General features: G+C 39.8%; 1 protein-coding gene across 1 annotated transcript in view; it reads left to right on the forward strand.

Annotated features, from left to right (window-relative positions):
• The window catches only part of LOC129551007 (zona pellucida sperm-binding protein 3 receptor-like), a 57,474-nt gene that overhangs the window by 26,474 nt on the left and 17,466 nt on the right, over positions 1 to 13,534 (forward strand). The window lies entirely within an intron of this gene.

Raw genomic sequence — 13,534 nt, forward strand, 5'->3', positions numbered from 1 at the left:
GAGTCCCAGAAACACATCTACTTCTGTTTTATTGACTATGCCAAAGCCTTTGACTGTGTGGATCACAACAAACTGTGGAAAATTCATCAAGAGATGGGAATACCAGACCACCTGACCTGCCTCCTGAGAAATCTAAAGGCAGGTCAAGAAGCAACAGTTAGAACTGGACATGAAACAACAGACTGGTTTCAAATCGAGAAAGGAGTACATCAAGGCTGTATGTCACCCTGCTTATTTAACTTATATGCAGAGTACATCGTGGGAAATGCTGGGCTGGATGAAGCACAAGCTGAAATCAAGATTGCCGGGGGAAATATCAATAACGTCAGATACGCAGATGACACCACACTTATGGCAGGAAGTGAAGAACTTAAGAGCCTCTTGATGAAAGTGAAAGAGGAGGAGGAGCACGGGAAGATGGCAGAGGAATAGGATGGAGCAACCACTTTCTCCCCCACAAATCAGCAAAAGAACATTTGAATGCTGAGTAAATCCCACAAAACAACTTCTGAATACCGGCAGAGGACATCAGGCACTCAGAAAAGCAGCCCATAGTCTTTGAAAGGAGGTAGGAAATAGTATAAAAGATAAAAAGAGAGACAAAAGAGGGAGGGACGGAGCTCTGTCCTGGGAAGGGAGGCTTAAAAAAAGAAAAAAAAAAAAAGAGAGAAGTTTCCAAACACCTGGAAACACTGGCGAGTGGAACCTCAGAGGGCCAGATAACTAGAAGACAAAAGACATAAATAATTAAAACTCACAGACTAAGTGCCCAGAGGAAACTCTCAGCAGAGAAGACTGCGGCCCCCACTAGCAGGCAGGGGCTGGGCAGGGAGGCCCTGGCTGCGGCGCTTAGAGGAAGAACCCGGCTTGAACGCCCCAGGGCAAACTGAGGGTGTGAACTTAAAATAGCGAAGCAGACGCTGCAGCTAAAAGGTGAAAAGGCTACAAAAAGCCTGTGAAAAGCCCCAACCCAGGACTCCGCCAGCCCCACCCACAGAACAGGGCGCTGAGCGGAGTGAGCCGGCAGTGGGCGGCCCATCCCCCAGCCCCCGCTGCTGCGGGCAGGGAGGGCAGCCAGTGCCGGAAGGGGCAGCCGCGGCCCCAGAGAGGCTTCCTGTGCCAAGCTGCAGGCTGGCTTCCTTGCTAGCTAGGACTTCTTGGGTTTGGGCCGGTCGATATCCGCCTGAGAAAGTGCGCTGGTTGTACACCCTGAAAACCGAGCAGCCAGGACCAGGAAGGCGATAAGTCGCAGCGACTGTGCTCGCCAAACGCCTGGTCACCTGAGCTGCTCGGACCAGGGAAGGCACAAAACACAGGCCCAGCCACGTCCGCGCCTTTGTGGAGTACCCGAGGACCTGAACCTGAGCCGCTCAGACCTGGGAAGTGCATGCAGCCCAGAGCTGGCTACAGACAGCACCCGGCAGAGCAACCTAGAGCCTAAGCAGCATAAACAGGAAAAGCACACACGCCTCGAGCGGGAGCATTCCCAGTGTAGCCGAGACACTGCGAGCACTCCCCACAGACGCCAGGGATATTTGTTAGCTGCGTTCTTCCCTCCCCACAGCAGGACTGAACAGGTGAGCTGGGAAAAAAAAAAGAAAACGTGTCCACCACCATATCCTGGTGTCAGATGGGAATTAGACACTGAGGAGACCAGAAAACAGAAGAGCTTTTTCAACAGAAGGAACTGCCTTGGAAGTAACAGAGGGAGAAACCTTGAGCCTACTGCAAGAATAAGACTGAAAAACAGAGGCAGAGGCTTAAGTCCAAATCCTGAGAACACCAGAGATCTCCTGTTCCAGAGAACATTAATTGATAGGTACTCATGAAGTACCTCCATACATACACTGAAACCAGGCACCACCCAAGGGTCAACAAGTTTCAGTGAAAGACATACTATGCAAACTATCTAGCAACACAGGAGAATAGCACTGAGCTTCAATATACAGGCTTCCCAAAGCCACTCCAAACCCACTGACATCTCAAACTCATTACTGGACACTTCATTGCACTCCAGAGAGAAGAAATCCAGCTCCACTCACCAGAACATCGACACAAGCTTCCCTAACCTGGGAAACTTGACAAGTCACCCATCCAACCCCACACACAACGAGGTAACTACATAATAAAGAGAACTCCACAAACTGCCAGAAGACGGAAAGGCCACCCCGAACACAGCAATATAAGCAAGATGAAGAGGCAGAGAAATACCCAACAAGTAAAGGAACAGGATAAATGCCCACCAACACAAACAAAAGAGGAAGATATAGGGAACCTACCCGATAAAGAATTTCGAATTTTAATTGTGAAAATGATTCAAAATCTGGAAAGCAAAATGGAGTTACAGATAAATAAACTGGAGAAAAGTATTGAGACGATGCAAGAAATGTTTAATAAGGAATTAGAGGAAATAAAAAAGAGTCAATATACGATGAATAATGCAATAGATGAGATCAGAAACACTCTCAAGAGAACAAGCAGTAGAATAACGGAGGCAGAAGACAGGATAAGCGAGCTAGAAGATAGAATTGTAGAAATAAATGAAACAGACGGAAAAAGAAAAAAGATTTAAAAGAAATGAGGACAATATTAGAGACATATGGGACAATATTAAATGCCTCAACATTCGAATCATAGGAGTTCCAGAAGAAGAAGTCAAAAAAAAAAAGACCATGAGAGAATACTTGAGGAGATAATAGTTGAAAATTTCCCTAAAATGGGGAAGGAAATAATTACCCAAGTCCAAGAAACACAGAGAGTCCCTAACAGGATAAACCCAAGGCGAAATACTCCAAGGCACATATTAATCAGATTAACAAAGATCAAACACAAAGAACAAATATTAAAAGCAGCAAGGGAAAAACAACAAATAACACACAAGGGGATCCCCATAAGGATAACAGCTGATCTTTCAGCAGAAACTCTACAGGCCAGGAGGGAATGGCAAGACATACTTAAAGTGATGAAAGAAAGTAACTTACAGCCCAGATTACTATACCCAGCAAGGATCTCATTCAAATATGAAGGAGAAATCAAAAGCTTTACAGACAAGCAAAAGCTGAGAGAATTCAGCATCACCAAACCAGCTCTCCAACAAATACTAAAGGATCTTCTCTAGACAGGAAACACAGAAAGTGTATATAAACTCGAAACTAAAACAATAAATAAAATGGCAACGGGATCATACTTATCAATAATCACCTTAAACGTAAATGGGTTGAATGCCCCAACCAAAAGACAAAGTCTGGCTGAATGCATACAAAAACAAGACCCCCATATATGTTGTCTACAAGAGACCCACCTCAAAACGAGGGACACATAGAGACTGAAAGTGAAGGGCTGGAAAAAGATATTCCACGCAAATAGAGACCAAAGAAAACAGGAGTAGCAATACTCATATCAGATAAAATAGATTTTAAAACAAAGGCTGTGAAAAGAGACAAAGAAGGAAACTACATAATGATCAAAGGATCAATCCAAGAAGAAGATATAACAATTATAAATATTTATGCACCCAACATAGGAGCACCGCAATATGTAAGACAATTGCTAACAAGTATGAAAGGGGAAATTAACAATAACACAATAATAGTGGGAGACTTTAATACCCCACTCACACCTATGGATAGATCAACTAAATAGAAAATTAACAAGGAAACACAAACTTTAAATGATACAATAGACCAGTTAGACCTAATAGATCTCTATAGGACTTTTCACCCCAAAACAATGAATTCCACCTTTTTCTCAAGTGCACACGGAACCTTTTCCAGGATAGATCACATCCTGGGCCATAAATCTAGCCTTGGTAAATTTAAAAAAATTGAAATCATTCCAAGCATCTTTTCTGACCACAATGCAGTAAGATTAGATCTCAATTACGGGAGAAAAACTATTAAAAATGCCAACATATGGAGGCTGAACAACATGCTGCTGAATAACGAACAAATCATAGAAGAAATCAAAAGAGAAATCAAAATATGCATAGAAATGAATGAAAATGAAAACACAACAACCCAAAACCTCTGGGACACTGTAAAAGCAGTGCTAAGGGGGAAGTTCATAGCAATACAGGCACACCTCAAGAAACAAGAAAAAAGTCAACTAAATAACCTAACTCTACATCTAAAGAAACTAGAAAAGGAAGAAATGAAGAACCCCAGGGTTAGTAGAAGGAAAGAAATCGTAACAATTAGGGCAGAGATAAATGCAAAAGAAACAAGAGACCATAGCAAAAATCAACAAAGCCAAAAGCTGGTTCTTTGAGAAGGTAAATAAAATTGACAAGCCACTAGCCAGACTCATCAAGAAACAAAGGGAGAAGAACCAAATCAATAAAATTAGAAATGAAAATGGAGAGATCACAGCAGAAAACACAGAAATACAAAGGATTATTAGAGAATACTATCAGCAATTATATGGCTGCTAAGTCACTTCAGTCGTGTCCGACTCTGTGCGACCCCACAGACGGAAGCCCACCAGGCTCCCCCGTCCCTGGGATTCTCCAGGCAAGAACACTGGAGTGGGTTGCCATTTCATGCCATTTCATTATATGGCAATAAAATGAATAACTTGGAAGAAATGGACAAATTCCTAGAAAAGTACACCTTGCCAAAACTGAACCAGGAAGAAATAGAAAATCTGAACAGACCCATCACAAGCACGGAACTAGAGGAATTAATCAGAAATCTTCCAGCAAACAAAAGTCCAGGTCCAGATGGCTTCACAGCTGAATTCTACCAAAAATTTAGAGAAGAGCTAACACCTATTCTACTCAAACTCTTCCAGAAATTTGCTGAGGAAGGGAAACTTCCAAACTCATTCTATGAGGCCACCATCATCCTAATCCCAAAACCTGGTAAAGATCCCACAAAAGAAGAAAACTACAGGCCAATATCACTGATGAACATAGATGCAAAAATCCTTAACAAAATTCTAGCAATCAGAATCCAACAACACATTAAGAAGATCATACATCATGACCAAGTGGGCTTTATCCCAGGAATGCAAGGATTCTTCAATATCCGCAAATCAATCAACGTAATACACCACATTAACAAACTGAAAAATAAAAATAATATAATTATCTCAATAGATGCAGAGAAAGCCTTGACAAAATTCAACATCCATTTATGATAAAAACCCTCCAGAAAGTGGGAATAGAAGGGACATATCTCAACATAATAAAAGCTATATATGACAAACCCACAGCAAACATTATCCTCAATGGTGAAAAACTGAAAGCATTTCCCCTAAAGTCAGGAACAAGACAAGGGTGCCCACTCTCACTACTGCTCTTCAACATAGTTCTGGAAGTTTTGGCTACAGAAATCAGAGCAGAAAAAGACATAAAAGGAATACAAATTGGAAAAGAAGAAGTAAACTTTCACTATTCACAGATGACATGATCCTCTATACAGAAAACCCTAAAGACTCTACCAGAAAACTACTAGAGCTAATCAATGAATACAGTAAAGTTGCAGGATATAAAATCAACACACAGAAATCCCTTGCATTCCTGTACACTAATAATGAGAAAATAGAAAGAGACATTAAGGAAACTATTCCATTTACTGTTGCAAAGAAAAGAATTAAATACTTAGGAATATATCTACCTAAGGAAACAAAAGACTTGTACATAGAAAACTATAAAACACTAGTGAAAGTAATCAAAGAGGATACTAATAGTTGGAGAAATACTTTGTTCATGGATTGGAAGAATAAATATTGTGAAAATGAGTATACTACCCAAATTAATTTATACATTCAATGCAATCCCTATCAAGCTACCAATGATATTTTTCACAGAACTAGAACAAATAGTCTCACAATTTGTATGGAAATACAAAAAACCTCAAATAGCCAAAGCAATCTTGGGGAAGAAGAATGGAACTGGAGGAATTAACTTGCTGGACTTCAGGCTCTACTACAAAGCCACAGTCATCAAGACAGTATGGTACTGGCATAAAGACAGAAATATAGATCAATGGAACAAAATAGAAAGCCCAGAGATAAATCCATGCACCTATGGACACCTTATCTTTGACAAAGGAGGCAAGAATATAAAATGGAGAAAAGACAGTCTCTTTAACAAGTGGTGCTGGGAAAACTGGTCAGCCACTTTTAAAAGAATGAAACTAGAACACTTCCTAACACCATACACCAAAATAAGCTCAAAATGGATTAGAGAGCTAAATGTAAGACCAGATTCTATAAAACTCCTAGAGGAGAATGTAGGGAAAACACTCTCCGACATAAATCACAGCAGGATCCTCCAAGACCCACCTCCCAGAATATTGGAAATAAAAGCAAAAATAAACAAATGGGACCTAATTAAAATCAAAAGTTTCTTCACAGCAAAGGAAACTATAAGCAAGGTGAAAAGACAGCCTTCAGAATGGGAGAAAATAATAGCAAATGAAGCAACTGATAAAGGATTAATCTCCAAAAGATACAAGCAGCTCCTGCAGCTCAATTCCAGAAAAATAAATGACCCAATCACAAAATGGGCCAAAGAACTAAACAGACATTTCTCCAGAGAAGACATACAGATGGCTAACAAACACATGAAAAAATGCTCAATATCCCTTATAATCAGAGAAATGCAAATCAAAACCACAATGAGATACCATTTCACACCAGTCAGAATGGCGCTATCCAAAAGTCTACATGCAATAAATGCTGGAGAGGGTGTGGAGAAAAGGGAACCCTCTTACGCTGTTGGTGGGAATGCAAACTAGTACAGCCACTATGGAGAAGAGTGTGGAGATTCCTCAAAACCTGGAAATAGAACTGCCATATGATCCAGCAATCGCACTCCTGGGCATACACACCGAGGAAACCAGAATTGAAAGAGACACATGTACTCCAATATTCATTGCAGCACTGTTTATAATAGCCAGGACATGGAAGCAACCTAGATGTCCATCTGCAGATGAATGGATAAGAAAGCTTTGGTACTTATACACAATGGACTATTTTTCAGGCATCAAAAAGAATGCATTTGAATCAGTTCTAATGAGGTGGATGAAACTGGAGCCTATTATACAGAGTGAAGTAAGCCAGAAAGAAAAACATCAATACAGTATACTAACACATATATATGGAATTTAGAAAGATGGTAACCTTAACCGTGTATACGAGACTGCAAAAGAGACATAGGTATATAGAGCAGTCTTTGGGACTCTGTGGGAGAGGGTGAAGGTGGGATAATTGGGGAGAACGGCATTGTAGCATGTATATTATCATATGTGAAATGAATCACCAGTCCAGGTTCGACGCATGATACAGGATGCTTGGGGCTGGTGCACGGGGATGACCTTGAGGGAGGATACAGGAAAGAGGGAGGTGGGAGAGGGGTTCAAGAAAGGGAACACGTGTACACCCGGGGCGGATTAGTGTCAATGTATGGCAAAATCAACCAATATATTAATGTAAGGTATTTTGCCTCCAATAAAATAAATTAAAAAATTAAAAAATAAAATAAATACATACCACAGTACTCCAAAAAAAAAAAAAAGGGGAGGGTTTTTTTTTAAAACTTCAATGTTGCTCCTTAAAAGAAATCATGGCAGGAATGGAATCAACATGTGCAAGAAGATTCTTCAAACAAAATAACTAATAGACTCTAGAAATCAGCAAATGATTTGGAAATTGATAGAATATTAATAAATGATTGTCTCACAAATTATATCACTTGACAAGTGTATTTGAATAATATGTAGTTTAGAGAATGAAAAGAAATATATCTTTTAAGATTTATTTGCTGGTTTTAAATTAGTTAAAAAATTTTAACTTGTTATTAAATAGTTTGACCAGCATTAAAGACTAAAAATTAAAAAAAAAAAAGAAAGTGAAAGAGGAGAGTGAAAAAGTTGGCTTAAAACTCAACATTCAGAAAACAATGATTATGGCATCTGGTCACATCACTTCATGACAAGTAGATGGGGAAACAGTGGAAACAGTGGCAGAGTTTACTTTTTTGAGCTCCAAAATCACAGCAGATGGTGACTGCAGCCATGAAATTAGTTATGACCAACCTAGATAGCATATTAAAAATCAAAGACATTACTTTTCCAACAAAGGTCTGTCTAGTCAAAGCTATGTTTTTTTCAGTAGTCATGTATGGATGTGAAATTTGGACTATAAAGAAAGGTGAGCACCGAAGAATTGATGCTTTTGAACTGTGGTGTTGGAGAAGATTCTTGTGAGTCCCTTGGACTGCAAGGAGATCCAACCAGTCCATTTTAAAGGAAATCAGTCCTGAATATTCATTGGAAAGACTGATGGTGAAGCTGAAACTCCAATACTTTGGCCACCTGATGCGAAGAACTGACTCATTGGAAAAGACCCTGATGCTGGGAAAGATTGAGGGCAGGAGGAGAAGGGGACAACAGAGGATGAGATGGTTGGATGGCATCACTGACTCAAAGGATATGAGTTTGGGTAAACTCCAGGAGTTTGTGACGGACAAGGAGGCCTGGTGTGCTGCGGTCCATAGGGTCGTAAAAAGTCAGACACGACTGAGTGACTGAACTGAATTGTTCAGTGTTTTGTGTTTTTGTGTTTTGTGATATTATTGACATATAATATTATTTTAGGTATACTTCATACTGATTTGATATTTGTGAGTATAGTTAAATGATTGTAATAAGTCTAGTGAACATCTATCACCATATATAGTTACAAAATACTTTTTCCTATGATGAGAACTTTAAAGTCCTATACTCTAAGCAACTTTCAAATACATATATTACAGTGTATTAACTATAGGCACTGTGCTGTACATTACAGCCCCATAATTTATTTATAACAGAAAGTTTGTACCTTTTGACCCACTTCACTCAGCTGTCCATGCTGCATTCCCACCCCTGGCATCCACTAAGCTATTATCTGTAACTGAGAAATTGTTTTTCAATTTTTTAATGAAAAATATATAGGACTTTATCCACCTTGAATAACGTGATGGGACCTCATTTCATTCAGGTTTCTAGGAACTAAAAGGATATCGTGCATGCTTAGTTGCTAAGTCATATCTGACACATTGAAACTTTATGGTCTGTAGTCCACCAGACTCCTCTGTCCATGGGATTTTCCAAGCACGAATACTGGAATGGGTTGTTATTTCCTTCTCCAGGGGAATTTCCAGACCCTGAGTTGAATGCATATCTCCTTTATTGGCAGGCAGTTTCTTTACCACTGAGCCACTTGGAAAGTGCACTAAAAGGATATACATAAAGCTTTAAAATGTTTTCTTTATATTTACTTGATGTAGGCTGTATCAGGTCTCCCTGAGACCCATTTATCAATAGTAGTCACATCATTATCACCATTTCTCTTTTATAACTCAGATATGCTTTTTATGCTTCTTTAGATATTGTCTGTCATCCACCTCAAGTTCCAGATGGAAAAGTTCTCTCTGGATTTAGATCCATCTATCACTACAAAGACTCTGTTCTGTTTAGCTGCAAGAAAGGCTATATCCTCAATGGCAGCAATTTAATCCATTGTGGTGCTGATGATGAGTGGCATCCTTCTCCTCCCACTTGTGAACTCAGTGAGTATGCACCAAAGGGATTTTCATAATTGGCATCTAAAGTTATCCAGGAATATGGGTGTAGCATGCTCACAGGCACAATCCCACTTAAATCCCAAGAGTCATTTTGCATTAAATTAGTACTTTTCTCTAGTTTTCTCATGTCAGGAGGAAGGTTTTTTCTTTCTTTTTTTATTTTCCTGCTAGTAATCTCTGTTATCTGAGGATCTTCTATACATATATATATCAGATAGTTTTGACCCCAGTGACATCACAGACATAGAAGATTTATTTATTCCTTGCAAAAATATTTCAGTAGACACTAGCAAATTGCCTCATCCTAACAAAATAAATTTATTCTGATAATTTTTTGAAAGATGGAGGTAAAATTCCTTCAAGATATTCCATTAAAAATTTTGCACAGAGATGCTCTATGGGCTGATGTTGGCCTTGATACCTTGAAATTGTAAATACATACAGATCAGTCATAAGGTTAATGATACTTATTGTTAAGAATTATTAAGCATGTTGTATCAAGCATTGTTCTAAGTACATGACATCAATTAATTCATTTAGTATTTATCATGATCCTAAGAGGTAGATATTACTTTTTAAAAAATCACATTTTAATGATGTGATAATGGAGTGATTAAGTAACTAGCACAAACTCATATAGTTGTTTGGTGATAGAAGCCACTGCTATTTTGTGATTTATTCATTCCCTTCTGCCATCATGGGAAGTTAGGTGATGACTTACATATGTAGTGACAAAATTTGATAAACACACAATATAACAGACCTGTATCCCTTTTTCAATCCCTATGTACCTTTGGCAACATATCCAGTAGGGAATAAAGAATCCAATATTATATGGAAAAAGGTTTAAGCTCAAATCAGAAGTTCCTGGTGACAGCGTTATAGTATCTGGGGAACACTACAATTCCTATGGTAATTCAATTTTAGGCAAGGAGAACCAGGGGAACATTTGGTTTGTTTAGCAGCAAATTTGTGCTGTGTATCCTTGATGATCTCTGATATTTCCCATGCCTAAGTGCTTTGACATGGAAGGGGAACTAAGTCCCTGGAGGTTGACCCAGTACCCTAGATATTGCCCCTTTGTGTCCCATGGTGTGTTACCTCAATAATATCCTCTGGATTGCTGTGTGCATTGTCAGTGTTAGCCAGTTCAGTCCCACAGTCATGTCAATCCCATGGACTGCAGCACGCCAGGCTTCCCTGTCCATCACCAACTCTTGAAACTTGTGCAAACTTATGTTCATCCAGTTGGTGATGCCATCCAACCATCTCATCCTCTGTGTCTGCTTTTCCTCCTGCCTTCAATCTTTCCCAGCATCAGGGTCTTTTCCAATGAGTCAGTGCTTCACATCAGGTGGACAAATTCTTGGAGTTTCAGCTTCAGCATCAATCCCTCCAGTGAACACCCAGGACTGATCTCCTTTAGGATGGATTGGTTTGATCTCCTTGCAGTCCAAGGGACTCTCAAGAGTCTTCTCCAACACCACAGTTCAAAAGCATCAATTCTTCATTGCTCAGCTTTCTTTATAGTCCAACTCTCACATCCAGTACATGACTACTGGAAAAACCATAGCTTTGACTAGACGGATCTTTGCTTGCAAAGTAATGTTTCTGGTTTTCAGTATGCTGTCTAGATTGGTCTTAGCTTTTCTTCCAAGGAGTAGGTGTCTTTTAATTTCATGGATGCAGTTAATATCTGCAGTGATTTTGGAGCCCAGGAAAATAAAGTCTCTCACTGTGTCCATTGTTTCCCTGTCTGTTTGACATGAAGTGATGGGACCAGATGCCATGACCTTGTTTTTGAATGTTGAATTTTAAGCCAACTTTTTCACTCTCCTCTTTCACTTTCATCAAGAGATGCTAGAGAACTAAACTTCGCTTTCTGCCATAAGGATGGTGTCATTTGCATATATGAGGTTATTGATATTTCTCCTGTCAATCTTGATTCCCGGTTGTGCTTCATCCAGCCTGGCATTTCGCATGATGTACTCTGCATGTAAGTTAAATAAGCAGGGTGACAATATACAGACTTGACGAACTTCTTTCCCGGTTTGGAACCAGTCTGTTGTTTCATGTCCCATTCTAACTGTTGCTTCTTGACCTGCATACAGATTTCTCAGGAGGCAGGTAAAGTGGTCTGATATTCCCACCTGTTTAAGAATTTTCCTCAGTTTCCTGTGATCCATACAGACAGCTTTGGCATAGTCAATAAAGCAGAAATAGATGTGTTTCTGGAACTCAATTGCTTTTTCAATGATCCAGTGGATATTGGCTATTTGATCTCTGGTTTTTCTGCCTTTCCTAAGTCCAGCTTGACTATCTGAAAGTTCATGGTTCATGTACTGTTGAAGCCTGGCTTGGAGAATTTTGAGCATTACTTTGCTAGCGTGTGAGATGAGTGCAATTGTGTGATAGTTTGAGCATTGTTTCGAATTGCCTTTCTTTGTGATTGGGACTTTCTTGATATCTCAATTGGTAAAGAATTTACCTGTAATGCAGGAGACACCAGTTTGATTCCCAGGTCATGAAGATCTGCTGGAGAAGGGATCAGATACCCACTCCAGAATTCATGGGTTTCCCTTGTGGCTCAGCTGGTAAAGAATCTGCCTGCAATGGGGCAGACCTGGGTTCTATCCCTGCGTTGGGAAGATCCCATGAAGGGAAAGGCTACTACTCCAGTGATCTGGCCTAGAGAATTCCATGGACTATACGGTCGATGGAGTCCCAAAGAGTTGGACCTGACTAAGTGATTTTCCCTTCACTTTCATTTTCTTTGGGATTGGAATGAAAACTGACCTTTTCCAGTCCTATGGCCACTGCTGAGTTTTCCAAATTTGCTGGCATATTGAGAGCAGCACTTTCACAGTATCATCTTTTAGGATTTGAAATAGGTCAACTGGAATTCCATCACCTCTACTAGCTTTGTTTGTAATGATGTTTCCTAAGGCCCACTTGACTTTGCATTCCTGGCTGTCTGCCTCTAGGTGAGTGATTGCACTATCATGGTTATCTGGGTCATGAAGATCTTTTTTGTATAGTTCTTCTGTGCATTCTTGCCACCTCTTCTTATTATCATCTGCTTCTGTAAGGTCCATACCATTTGTATCCTTTATTGTGCCCGTCTTTGCATGAAGTGTTCCCTTGGTATCTCTAATGTCCTTGAAGAGATCTCTAGTCTTTCCCAGCCTATTGTGTTCCTCTATTTCTTTGCATTGATCACTGAAGAAGGCTTTCTTATCTCTTGTTGCTCTTCTTGGAACTCTGCATTCAAATGGGCATTTCTTTCCTTTCCTCCTTTGTCTTTCACTTCTCTTTCTTTTTCAGCTATTTGTAAAACCTCCTCAGACAACCATTTTGCCCTTTGCATTACTTTTTCTTGGGGATGGTCTTGAGTGTGCATTGACCGCTTGGCAATAATCTATCAGAGATTGATCCTGCCATGTCTCTTCCTGGAATTCCCATTTAGCCTTTGCCATCTGTTTTTTCCTCAATTAATATGAATTTTATGCTTGTTCTGGCAACGAAGGGACAGGGTTTGCTGAGTTCATTGCATCAGACTGCCAACTCCCAAAATAGCTTTCTTTCATCCTTGCACTTTGTTCATGATCAGATAGCTGTATTGGGTTACCAGACATTCCCCATGCTGTCTGGGATGGAAGAGACAACAAGCTAAGCAATCAAGAAGTATTTGAAGTGGGGACCGAGTTGAAATATCAATGCAAGATTGGCTACAGACCTATTCCAGACGAGCCTCTGACTTTGACTTCTCAGGAAAATTTCACGTGGACACCGTCCAAAGGGTGTGAATGTAAGTAAACTTTGTTTTGTGTACTCTTATTTGTGGTATCTTCTTTGCCATTGAAAATGTTGAGCATGTGCTCGGATTTTGTACTTTACTGATTATAATTGATTTCTTAAAATGTATGCTTTGAAATACTTCTAGAGTTAATTTATTGGATCTTT

This window comes from Moschus berezovskii, chromosome 17, assembly GCF_049115385.1.
Source record: "Moschus berezovskii isolate FMDL1 chromosome 17, NW_MosBer_1.0, whole genome shotgun sequence".
Classification (NCBI taxonomy): Eukaryota; Metazoa; Chordata; class Mammalia; order Artiodactyla; family Moschidae; genus Moschus; species Moschus berezovskii.